The sequence below is a fragment of the Balaenoptera physalus genome (assembly GCF_965194825.1).
Source record: "Balaenoptera physalus genome assembly, chromosome: 1".
NCBI classification, from domain to species: domain Eukaryota; kingdom Metazoa; phylum Chordata; class Mammalia; order Artiodactyla; family Balaenopteridae; genus Balaenoptera; species Balaenoptera physalus.
Window position 1 is genome coordinate 96,846,168 of NC_138882.1, and position 13,372 is coordinate 96,859,539.

Genomic DNA, 13,372 nt, shown 5'->3' on the forward strand with positions numbered 1-13,372 from the left:
CACACATTTAAGGTCTTGTTCCACGATTTCAAGGGCCCACAAACCCTCTGAGAGTGAAACATGAGGAAGCCCTGAGACAGGGCAACATGTGGGTTAAATGTTTTGTCTCCCCAAAACTCATATGTAGAAACTCATATGTAGAACTCCTAACACCACCACCACCACCCCTCCATGTGATGGCATTTTGGAGGTGGGGCCTTTGGGAGGTGATCAGTTCATGAGGGTGGAGCCCTCATGAATGGGATTAGTGGCCCTGTATAAGAGACCCCAGAGAGCTCTCTTGCCCTCTTTCTGCCATGTGAGGAGACAACAAGTTGGCAGTCTGCAACCCAGAAGAAAGTCCAAGGGCCCTCTCCAGAACTCATGGCAGTGCCCTGATCTCAGACTTCCAGCCTCCAAAACTGTGAGAAATAAATTTGTTTTTGATAAACCACCTAGTCTGTGGTGCTTTATTACAGCAGCCCGAACAAACTAACACAACATTCTAAATGAAATTAGAGGGACTTCCCCGGAGGTCCAGTGGTTAAGACTGGGCCTTCCAATGCAGGGGGTGCGGGTTCGATCCCTGGTTGGGGAGCTAAGATCCCACATGCCTCACGGCCAAAAAACCAAAACATAAAACAGAAGCAATATTGTAACAAACTCAATAAAGACTTAAAAAAAAAAGAAATGGCCCACATCAAAAAAAACCCTTTATAAATAAATAAATGAAATTAGAGTAGGTGCACCTAGAATACTCAGGTTTGTCGAAGCCCGGGCTCCAGTGTCCAGCCGACCTAGGCTAATTCTCTTACTAGTGCTGTCACCTTGCTGAGTTCCCTGTGCTCCCTTTCACACTCTGTAAGGCAACGATAATATCCAACTCAGAGGTTGTGGTGAGGACTAAGTGAGACAAAGCCCAGCACAGTCAGTGTCTGGTCAACCACAGCAGCTGTTGGTGTTATTATTATTGCTGTCGCCGCTGCTGTTGTTGTTGCTAGCAGGCATGAACAACACAGCCTGCTCCTTCTTCCCTGTGCCGTCCTCAGCAGACCATGGGTGGAACGACACCCAGACCTAACACTTTTCTAGGATCTGTACCATTTGAGGTGATGACCAAAGGGGAACATTTCTCAGCTGGCAGAGGCCCAGGAAGCAGTTTAAACCTCAGAATAACCCTTGGAGACAGGGGGCATTTAGGGCTTCATCTGGATTGCCTCAGCTGGAGAGAAGGTCTCTTAGGGAAGGTCTCAGCATGTCCTTCTGCTAAGCAATGCTTTTCAAACTGCAGGTTGCAGCCTATTAGTGGATATTGAAATCAGTTGAGTGGGTCATGACTGGCCCCTCTTCCCCCCAAAAAAGAAAGAAATAGACTGGACTAGAATAGATCGGAGGGCATCATTTGTAGAAAGTGTAATATTGTTTTGGGAAATTTATTTTGCTTGTGTGTGTGTGTCTACTGGGTCATGCTGTAAAATGTCTTTCTAGGGTCAGAAGTCAAAAACTTTGTGAGCCACTTCTCGGCAGTGTGTGAGAGAATGAGGTCTGGGGGGTTTCTTAAGCCCACCCCAAGGAACAAAAGAGAAGGGAGAGTTTTTAGGACCAAGAGAGTCGGGACTAGGGGTAGGGCCTGGGAGTGGAAGGTGCTAGAACCTGTCACTCCACTACAGGCCCCACCCACCCCACAGGTTATCGTTTTTATCCTTTTCTGGCTCCTTTTAGGGATTAGCAGTTTAAAAAAAGACACCAGGCTCTTAAACACTGAGGATTTGTGTGTTTGCCTGCAGGGCAGTGAGGAAATGGGAGGACCAGGTCCTGGAGAGAGCCTGGCCTGAGAGAAGCCTTCTGATCCAGCCCCACCTTCCCTTCTGCGGCTCCTTCTGCCCTCAGGGTAGAGTCGGAACACAGCCCTTCATCCTGGCCCTCAGTTTCTCTCTAGCCTCGCATCGCTCCCTCCTGGCACTCCGGAGTCCAGACATCCAGAATCACTTCCCAGACCATCACGCCGCCCTTTCTTTCTTCCGGCCTCAGATGTTTCCCACCAACTTTCTTCTCTTTGGAACATCCTCCGGGCCTTGTCCTTCAGGCCTCACGTTAGAAATCACCTCCTACCTGCCAGTACCAGGTGGTTGAGTCTCTGGCGTGGCTCCCTGGGTGTAGGTGCCTCCAAGACTGAGCTCCGAGGCAGGACCTGGGTCTGGCTCACAGCTGCAGCCCTGCCTCACGAAGCACAGGGACCCCCAGCCATGCCTGACTCATTTTTTGTTAAATTAATAGGTTGAGGAGAAAAAGCCGAGCGCTCTCCTGGGGTCAAATCCTGTTTTTTCTGACAGGCTCTGTAGCAGGAATTTCCGGGAATCTGAGCCCCGAGGGGTCGGGGAGAGCAGGAAATGCTAGTCCAAGGGCAGAGGTGAGTCAGAGAGGCCAAGAGACAGAGATGGCGCTGCCCAGCCAGGTGGGTGGGGCGGGACGGTGCCGCAGAACAGGCTGCGGCTGCTTCTCCGCCTCTGATGGCCCTGGCTGTGCGGGGGACCGTGGAGGAGCAGCTTCTGTCCCCCAGGGCGCCTTAAAGGAACTTCCGGACCTCTGACTCCAGGTTCAAAGGTGGGGAAGTACAAGGTGTGTTTGGGGCGTGGGAAAGAGAGCAGAGTGGCCGGAGCAGTGAGCAGACGGAAAAGGAAGGGGTGGGTGGGGGGGCAGGAAAGCCAGCTCAGGGGACACGTCTTGTCCAAGGCCATGGGAGGCCACCACAGGGGGAGGTGGGCGACAGCCACCACCCTCTATAATTGCAAGTTTTTGCAAAATTGCATACAAATTTCGGTATGTTTTTCTAGAAAGGAGACCACAGCTTTCCTCAGATCCTCAGAAATGCTGTGACCACAGACAGTAAGCAAACCCTGGGCTTGAGGCTTTTGAGCAGGTTTCGGCACTATCACTCTGGCAACAGTGTACACAGGAGAATGGAGTTTCCCTAGGTTCCCTGGCGGAAAAAACATGTTTCGTGGCAAGACGTGTGTAAATGTTTGAGATCTGACATTTGGTTGCTTAATAGGATTGCCTGCCTCTGCACATAAGAGTTAGAAATTTTATTTTCTAATAGAGGTAGACCCCAACGTGATCTACAATGCCTGTTATGTTTGCAGGGGCCTCGCTGCCTCCAGCAGGGAGATTCTGTCCTTTGCTCCTCATGCCACAGCTGACCTTGACCTGCCTGGTGCTCCCAGCCTTCGGCTCTGCTGCTTATCTCATTCTAGCCTGGTCCAACGCTGGGTCATTCAACTGTTCATTCAACAAATCTTTTTTGAGTGCTGACCATGTGCTAAGCATTGCACTAGGTGGTGAGTAAGTCCTGCTCCTTGACTTCAAGTAAACCACAAGGCAGTGGGGGAGACACATGGGAATCAGGTCATTGCAGCATGCGATGAAGGGAATAAATGTGGGGTTCCTCTCCAGCACAGGGGAGGAGGACGAGCTGGCCTGGGACATCTGCAGCAGGATTAATGACTGCAAGGTGGAGGGGAAGGCCGCGAACGTGAGGCCTCATCTTCTTTCTATGCCAAAATGCCTAGGAGTCCATTGAGTTTGGCTTTCCTCAGATATGCAGATGAATCCCACTTCAGCCCTCTGTGCAATCTAAGACCAACCGCTATTGGTTTTTGCATGTTTTGTTTTTTATTTTTCCTTTCCATTATAGGTTCTGGGAGGCACAAGGATAAAGGAGCTGGCCTAAGGAGAAACTCAAAATGTGTTGTTAATGTAGTCAAGTTCATTGCTTTTAAGAATGAGGACATTTGTCTCCCTTCATCCCAGGGATGTCCAGCTGGCAGATGCCTCTTCTTCCATTCACATCTCTGCTGACATCTGTGCATGGATCTCCCGGGCAGAGGTCCCTTGATAGAACACCTGTCCCTCCCCGGGCAGTCCCAGGGGGTGATGATGAGGCAGGCTGCCCTTCCCTTTTCCATCCTATCCCTTGATGCTCCATCCTGCTCCCCACAACACGACTGCACCAAAGGTCCTTGATGTGTCAGACTTAGCTGAATGGTTGGGGATAAACAGGGAGAATTATAACATCAGAGGGGAAAATCTGTCCATTTCATGTGGTTCTCCTCCTGATCCAAGAGTAAGGCATCAGAGAAGTCCAACCCTGTGTAAGAAAGCCCCACCAGCACTCTTGAACTTCTCATCTTGCTCTCCTACCCTCAGCTCCCCTCTCTTCCAGGCCACAGTGCAAATACCCACTCTCCTCTTTAGGGAATCCCCTTTCCTACCAAGACAGTTGGTGTCACCCTAGAACGCTTCCTCCTCTTCTCCCTAGATAGACATGGTAATTCCTGGTGGTACTTTAGCCAAAGTCTGATGTATCTGGTCCCTCCACACTAATCCCAGAATGGGGATGGGGGCGGGGCTGTAGGGGAGGAGTAACGGGTGACCCATCAGCTGGGTCTGAGAGCTCCTGTTCAGTGGCTGGTACAGAACGAGGGTTCTTCCTGTCCTTCAGTAGGGTAACCATCATTCAGATACAAATACATCTCCTAAAGAAAAACTTTAATTCTCGAAAATGGTACCGTCTAGATCCACATCAAGGGGGACAATCATTGCTCTAAGTGCAACATAATCACAGATCCCTGCCTGCGACGGAACCAGCAGTTACCAGGCAGAGTCGTATTCCTACCCTGTGCTCCTCCCCCGCCCCCAACCTGGCTTCTAGGCAGTGCTTCTGGGTCTACAGAAATCAAAATACACTTTGCTGTACTATGTGATAATATTCAATTCTGCTACAGAAGATAAGAGAAACAAATGGGCTGGATGTAACTCATAAGAAGTCTTAAGTAGAGATAGAAAGCAAAGAGTTTATGAACTATGAGCAAAATGCATAAGATGTGTTAAAAACAGTAAGTTAGGAATCTATAAACATAGAATGAAGAAGAGTGTTCCTTGTAGATAGAAAGGAATGGAGAGACCAGGTCATAAGGTGCAAAGCATGTCCGGTTGATACCAATTTGAAAATTCCCATGTTGGTCCCACTTCAGCCTCATGTGTGCTCTGCCCTAGAAATGAAGATAAAACCCTTGGCCATAGAGCAGGCTGATCAGTGAGCTGTATCTACTGGCCAGGTGTCCTCGACCCTGTGACGGATAGAATATGTGTGTGTTGGCTCCAGGTCGAGGCCCTGTGTTCAACCTTGTATTAATCAGGGTTCTCCAGAGAAACAGAATCAATAAAATGTGTGTGTGTGTACATATATGTGTATGTGTATGTGTGTGTGTGTGTGTGTGTGTGTATATATATATATATATATATATATATATATACACAGAGAGAGAGAGAGAGAGGTATACAGATATATAGATGTATATATGTATATATGTGTGTAGAGAGACAAACTTATTTTAAAGAATTGGCTCATGTGATTATGGAGGCTGGTAAGTCCAAGATTGGCAAAGTAGGTTAGCAGGCTGGAGACCCAGATGCAGTTTGAGTCTGAAAGCAGTTTTCTGGCAGAAATTCCTTCTCTGTCTGGAGAGATCAGTCTTTTTCTTAAGGCCTTCAACTGATTGGATAAGGCCAACCCACATTATGGAGTGCAATCTGCTTTATTCAAAGTCTACTGATTTAAATATTAATCTCCTCCAAAATATTCCTTCAGGGACTTCCCTGGTGGTCCAGCGGGTAGGATTCTGAGCTCCCAATGCAGGGGTCCCAGGTTTGATCCCTGGTCAGGGAACTAGATCTCTCATGCATGCTGCAACTAAAAGTCCACATGGTGCAACTAAGAAGCCCGCATGCCACAACCAAAAAAAAAAAAAAAAGCTCACATGCCACAACTAAAGATCCTGAATGCTGCAATGAAGATCCCGAGTGCTGCAACTAAGATCCAGCACAGCCAAAATAAATAAATAAATAAACAAATAAATAAATATTTTTAAAAAATATTCCTTCACGAAACATCTACATTAGTGTTTGACCAAACATCTGGGTACCATAGCCTAGCCAAGTTGATACATACAATTAAAAATATCACAAACTTCAACTCTGGTTCTGTTACCGAGTCTAAGCTTGTACTGCTTGCTCCACAACAGGCCAATAATCGCGAGACGAGTTGCTGGGCAAGCAATAATGACTTTGGAAAGCCAGCAAACCGAGAAGATGGTGGGCTCATGCCCCCAAAGAACCATCTTGCCTGAGTTATAATTCAGGCTTCTTTTACACTAAACGGGGAGGGAGTAAAGTCAAACATTTCCTGGTTCCCATCAGCCTCTGGAAGGATGTGTTAATTTCTTCCTCCCCGCAGTCATTCACAGGTAGGCCTGGTCAGGATGTTTCCTGTGAGCTAAACAAAGGTATCTTAGCTTCATGCTCATTACCTGGGAGGCAGAAGCCCCAGAGATGAGCCATTATGTATAATTTAAGCTTATAGGCAAGATCCCTTTAGTTATTAGCTTGTAACAGGATACAAAACGTTCTTCCCTATTACGGTCCTCGTAACCTCCCCATCATTGGGCAAGGCTGATGTAGCTGAGAAAAAGTCAGAAGTGTGAGCATTGCACAACCAGGAGTCAGATGGAGCGGACCTTCTACCCCACTTGCACCCTACCCTAAGCGTGTTAACCAGCCTGCTTTCTTTCCCCTTGCTTCTCAGTAAGTTTTTTTTTTTTTTTTTTTTTTTAAATATTGGGATCGTATTTTAGTTACTATTGATGCTGATATGCAGTCACATCTTTTTTTTTTTTTAAGATTTATTGATTGATTGATTGATTGCTATGTTGGGTCTTCGTTTCTGTGCTAGGGCTTTCTCTAGTTGCGGTGAGCGGGGGCCACTCTTCATCACGGTGTGCGGGCCTCTCACTATCGCGGCCTCTCTTGTTGCGGAGCACAGGCTCCAGACACGCAGGCTCAGTAGTTGTGGCTCACGGGTCCAGTTGCTCCGTGGCATGTGGGATCTTCCCAGCCCAGGGCTCGAACCCGTGTCCCCTGCATTAGCAGGCAGATTCTCAGCCGCTGCGCCACCAGGGAAGCCCCTCAGGGATAGCTTACCTGACTTGGAAGGTACCATTGCCTAAGGTAATTTCTCACACTGCAATGCCCAAACACCTAGCATCAGCTTGGCAATGACATTTTTCTGCACCTTAGGCCACATCCATTCTTATTCTCTGCGGGCAGCGGGCATGGGAATGGGGGTAATGAGGATCAAAACGCTCCACCCCAGCACTGGGTTAATGGGTTTTATTCTTCTACTTACAAAACTTTCCAAAAATACTTGACTGTGTTTTTCAGGGACTGGGCAGAAACTATGAAATTACCTTCTGTCCTGCAGTAGTTGGTTATTAGGAAGAACAGTAACACTAGTCAGGGAGTCTGATCAAATAAGAAAATACAAGCAGAAGTTCCCAGATCCATCCCCCGCCTCACCTCCTCCTGCAAGAGCCCCAACTCCAGCCACCGTGGAGGTCACCTCCAGGCTGGAAAGGGAGTCTTGGCTCTCCCTACTTACAAGGTGTGTACAGGAACCAGGAGTGGCATGGGCTGGGAATTAAACTCCTTAAAAGCAGGGACTTGTTTTTCTTTGAACCCACACCACATATATCCTGCCTGGCACACAGGAGGTGCTCCGTGAAATCGAAGAGGAGTTGGAGGGAGAGCCTGTTGACTGGCCTGCAGGGAGGAAAGATTTGTTTCTGACAGCCCATGTTGAAAATCTGAATGCAATTTTCCCTAGAAGTGCTGTTACACATGGTGATTTTGTGCTTAGTACCAGCATGTCCCTGAAGGAGTTAAGTAGGCTTTGTCAACTGATCTGGGGGCATAACTAGCATATATAACACTGTTTTCCTATGGTATATACATTACCAATTTTAACTAATTTATTTAAGAATTAATTTATTCATAAATTGAGAACTTCCTCTACACATCACTATTGTCAGCCAACCCCTAAATTCCAGCATGTCCATATACTGGTGAGTATATGGGAAAGGGTTCAGGTTCACCGATAACGTCACCTCCCTCCACCCGAGACGTATGCAGTGATTTTGCACTTCATCCTGAGCCTCGTAGCTTAGATGCCGTAACACCCCAGGGCAGAAACCACTCCTTATTTTCGCACCTTCTCCTCAGTGTACACCTTCAGGCCCCTAGGAAATTGTAAATGCTAGAAATAGAGTAATCACATCGCTTTGCTGGAGAGACTTGTTTCCCACTCACAGCTTCTCCCTGGAAAGTGGGAGGGGTTGTGAAGGGTGGGTGATGGCGAAGAGTGTGTACCGCTGTGCTCACAGCCCCCCACCCATGGCACGCCCACTAATTCTCCAGTAGGGGGAGCCAGTACATGAAGATCCTCTTCCCTCCCTTCACTGAAATTATCCCGCCTGACTCAACCGTCTAGGCTTAGGCATAGACGAGGGGTTTCTGCCTTTCAGAATGAATACTACTAACGGGGAAAAAGCTCCTTTATTAAACATTTATTTAATGTTCTGAATGAATGAAACATGCTAAATGATTGTGAACTGTAGCGCTTCCTACAGCCTAAGCCCATGCAAACCTTTGAAGAGTAGCCTGGGAAACGGACTCTGGAGAATATTTTTGCAACTCTGTATATTCAAGTTAGATCAGTGGTTCTCAGCTGGGGAAAGTTTTGCCCCCCAGGAGACACTTGGCAATTTTTGGAGACATTTTAGGTTTTGATAACTGGGTGGGAGGGGATAGAGGTCAGAGATTCTGCTAAACATCCTGCAGTACACAGGACAGCTGCCCCCTGCCCCCCAAACAAAGAATGATCCAACCCAATATGTCAGTGGTGCTGAGATTGAGAAGCTCTAAATTAGATGGACATCTGTGGTCTGTCATGATATTATCTAGGGAAACATCCAAAAGACCATTAACAAACCTAGTAATTGCAAAGATTACAATGTATATAAAGGCAGATGACTTTCTTCTGAATTTTATTTCCTTATCATTGATTTACTGTACAGGTTTTTATATCATGATTTAAGAATTTCTAAGTTTTCCCTAATGTTTGATCTCTCACTGTTAACCATTTTTCACAAATAAATCAAGTTTTTATTACTCAAAGCTAGTAATTATTGAGAGAAGAGAAGAAAAACTACAAAGTGTATTGAGATAAAGTGGCTAGCTTACTCACCAACTAGGTGACTGCAGCAGATTTTAGTAAATGACTAAATGTAAATGACTGCATCAGTATCCCCCATCCTACATGCTCTTCTTATAATGTGACTTTGGTATTCCTCCCATTGAGAGGCAGGGCCTATGCTCCCTCTAGGTGAATCTGGGAGAGTTTATGACTATGGCACAAATTAAATTATGTGACTTCTGAAGTTAGGTCATAAAATGTATACAGCTTCCTCTTGGTTCTCTTGAAACCTATCCACCATGCTGTGAGGAAGCACAAGCAGCCACATATGTAAATGTTCTGGCCAACAGCCCCAGTTGAGGAATTGAGATCCCAGCTGAAAGCCAGCATTAATCACCAGACATGTGAGTGAGCAAGCTTTTAGGTGGTTTCTGTCCTCAGCCAGTGAGTCACCCTCAGCCTTCTAGTCTTTTCAAATAAGGACCCAGACTTTGTAAAACAGAGACAAGGTGTTCTTGTTGTTCCAAATTCCTGACCCACAGAACCCATAAGTATCATAAAATTGTTAAGTCACAAAGTTTTGGAATAATTGCTATGTAGTAAGATATAAGTGGAACAGTAATTCTTCCTCAAATATATATAAAATTTATCCTGCAATAAAACTTGCAAATAACTATACATCATAGATTCTTTTCATTTTTATTTATTTATTTATTTTTGGCTGCATTGGGTCTTCATTGCTGCACGCGGGCTTTTCTCTAGTTGCGGCAAGCAGGGGCTACTCTTCATTGTGGTGTGCAGGCTTCTCACTGCAGTGGCTTCTCTTGCTGTGGAGCATGGGCTCTAGGCATGTGGGCTTCAGTAGTTGTGGCTCGCAGGCTCTAGAGTGCAGGCTCAGTAGTTGCGGCACATGGGCTTAGTTGCGGCACATGGCTTTAGTTGCTCTGCGGCATGTGGGATCTTCCAGGACCAGGGCTCGAACCCATGTCCCCTGCATTGGCAGGCAGATTCTTAACCACTGCGCCACCAGGGAAGCCCACATCATAGATTCTTCGGGAAAGTTGGTAAGCGGCCAAAATGACAAATTCTAAATTTTCAATGTCAAAGATCTTCTAACAAAGTGGTAAGTGGCAAACATGCTATCACTTTCCTACCCTGTACCTAAAGCAGACATCACTAATTAATCATAGAACTCTTTCTTGATGAGCACGGATCCAGACTTAAAACCCTTCTCAACAAAGCACTCAGCAAAGCACATCAGCAAGTATGTGATGGAGACTGGCACACAACTTGAAACCTCTTAGCCATCCTCAGTCTTTTTTATGAGTTGAGGCTGGTTTCCACTGGCTTATCCCCAGACAGAAGGATTTATCTATTGTTTAATCAGGTGCACACAGAAGAATGTATGGCTTTGCAGCACCTGTTTGCAAAAATTCTGTTATATTAGCTCTCTAGATGAATATGGGTGGGATCTTTTAATGATATTTGAGAATTTGGCTATAAAACAACAATAGCAATCTACTGATGCCAAGAGCCACTTTTATTAAAAACAAATAAACCCAAGTCCCTAGTAACATCAGAAAAATGTTTAACGTCTAAAAAAAAAAAAAAAACAGTGGAAGAATCCCTAAAAAAGAAAAAAGACTAATATGATGAGATGGACCCGTATGTCTAGTCTGTGACTGAAGATTGTCAGTGTTATGGGATAGTTCAGAGGTGGAATCTTTATGCACACGGTTAAAGGGGACATTGGTACATGTATTATTTTGAATTTTGTTCATTGCATGTTGTTATACCAGCTCTAGGGAACAGCATGAGGTGAATATGCCCTCTCTTTTTCAATTTTCTATTCATCATGAAATTGATGTCTTCACCTTGCAACTGACAGTTAAATTTCTCTCTCTCAGATCAGGGATTCTGAGAAACCTAAGTTGTTTATTTTTAAAAGGAATATAATAACGATTATTTGAAGAAAATGACCAAGGTGATTAAATTCCCAGGCAGGCAGGTAAACCATGTGTCAGAGGTACTCTCTAACAACCGAAGATTTCAAGGATTCTGGAGACATCACAGTCAACTTATTCTTTCATGGTGGCTTTTTGAACACTGAATCAAGTCACCTATTAAGGGGGCAGGAGTCAGGACAGAAAGGAAAAGTCATGTTGATTAAAATTCTCTAATTATTCTTTTGAGAACATTTAAAAAATCATAATTTAACCAAGGCAATAACCTTAGGACTATTTCTGAGATCTTTAAAAATTGTCTTCTGCGGGGCTTCCCTGGTGGCGCAGTGGTTGAGAATCTGCCTGCCAATGCAGGGGACACGGGTTCCAGCCCTGGTCTGGGAAGATCCCACATGCCGCGGAGCAACTAGGCCCGTGAGCCACAACTACTGAGCCTGCGCGTCTGGAGCCTGTGCTCCGCAACAAGAGAGGCCACAGTAATGAGAGGCCTGCGCACCGCGATGAAGAGTGGCCCCCACTTGCCACAACTAGAGAAAGCCCTCGCACAGAAACGAAGACCCAACACAGCCATAAATAATAAATAAATAAATAAAAATTTAAAAAAATAAAAAAATAAAAAAAAAATTGTCTTCTGCATCTCCTGCCTGCTTTCCAGTGTCCCTTCTCACCTTCAAACCACCCCCTGCTTTCCTTCCATCCCTTTTCCAAACAAACAAACAAACAAACAAACCCTGTGTCTTCATGTTTCCACTTGGAGACTGAAGCCATCCTTTTCTTCCCCTGTCTCTTTTAGGGCTTCCCATTTCTGTCCCACCCCCCTAGAAAAGCTATGTGTCTAATCTTATAAACAGATTTGAGCTAAGGTGTTATTGTAGTCTTTTTCTATTAAGAGCCACTGTCCTATAGGGAAAAAAATTGAGAAGCAGATAAATTAGAAGCAAATGAATTTCATTGTTTTATCTATTTAGAAGACTACATAAAAATTTAAAATTCCAATGAAGGTAAAAACGTCTGTGGGGACTTCCCTGGTGGTACAGTGGTTAAGAATCCACCTGCCAATGCAGGGGACACGGGTTCGAGTCCTGGTCTGGGAAGATCCCACATGCCGCAGAGTAACGAAGCCTGTGCACCACAACTACTGGGCCTGCACTTTAGAGCCCGCGAGCCACAACTACTGAGCCCGCATGCCACAGCTACTGAAGCCCGCGTCCCTAGAGCCCGTGCTCCACTCAAGCAACAACCGCAATGAGAAGCCTGCACACTGCAATGAAGAGTAGCCCGCTCGCCGCAACTAGAGAAAGCCCACGCACAGCAATGAAGACCCAACACAGCCAAAAATAAATAAATTTATAAAAATAAAAAATAAAAATGTCTGTGGACATTAAACATTAAACTCTCACGATTCTTTGAGAGATATATTACTGTGTCCATTTTCCTGATGTGGAAATGGAGGCTTAGGCCTGTCAAGAGATTACTTCAAGTTCCCAGAATTCAAACCCAGACTGACTGAACTGCAAAGCACATGCTTTTAACTGGCATACCTCAGTGCCTCCTGGTATATATCTTGGTTTTGAGAGATTTAATAGGATAGTCTCTTCTGGGCAGCTTGAAGGAACAAGGGCATTTTACCATCCTTATTCTTGAGAGCCAATATTAAAAAGCACATGTTTATGACTGTGGCTGCACTAGAACACTTAGCAAATAGCTTGCTTTGGATAGCTGAGGGCTTACTAATTTAAACACCAATTTTTAAATGTGCATGGAAATTTTTCTTAAGTGCGTTATATAATTTCTTGCCTTCCTAAGCTGGATATTCTAAACATAATTTAGCCTTTAGCCTTTCCTTTTATACTCCAGGTTCACCAATGTGAACATTAGCCGCAGTTAACGAGGCTCTGAAACAGCAATGTCCTCGGGACTGTTGAAGTACATACAACTGTTTTTAACCTACATTTTAAGTGGTCCCAGACTACCATGCTATTTGAGTTCTTGGGTCTGCTTTTCATAGATTTTCTGCCATGCTGTCAGCCTCTTGGTTACTGACTCTCAATGCTATTAGTATCTGTCTGCATTAGTCCTTCTTTGCCCTCTTAGATTTGCTGCTTATAATCTGTGGTGGATGTGAAACCAAGATGTTTAGGCCTGTTTTGTCTGGGGAAAAAAGTAAATACTCATTGAATAGCTGAGGGGATTTCTAGTGAGTAGGGAATATGAATTTTCATGAATAGAATTTATAACATCTATTTTAATTTCCTGACTCTCTGGGTAAATAATTGATGAGATTGTTAGTTAACCAATGTACTAGCCATATACATTGATATCCCCCCTGCCCACAACCTCC

General features: G+C 45.2%; 1 long non-coding RNA gene across 1 annotated transcript in view; it reads right to left on the bottom strand.

Moving 5' to 3' along the window:
• Positions 1-2,655: 2,655 nt before the first annotated feature.
• The window catches only part of LOC309660260, a 52,210-nt gene continuing 41,493 nt past the window's right edge, over positions 2,656-13,372 (bottom strand). The window contains exon 3 of the long non-coding RNA XR_014263310.1: positions 2,656-4,016. This is a non-coding gene — a long non-coding RNA (uncharacterized lncRNA). The remainder of the gene's footprint in view (positions 4,017-13,372) is intronic.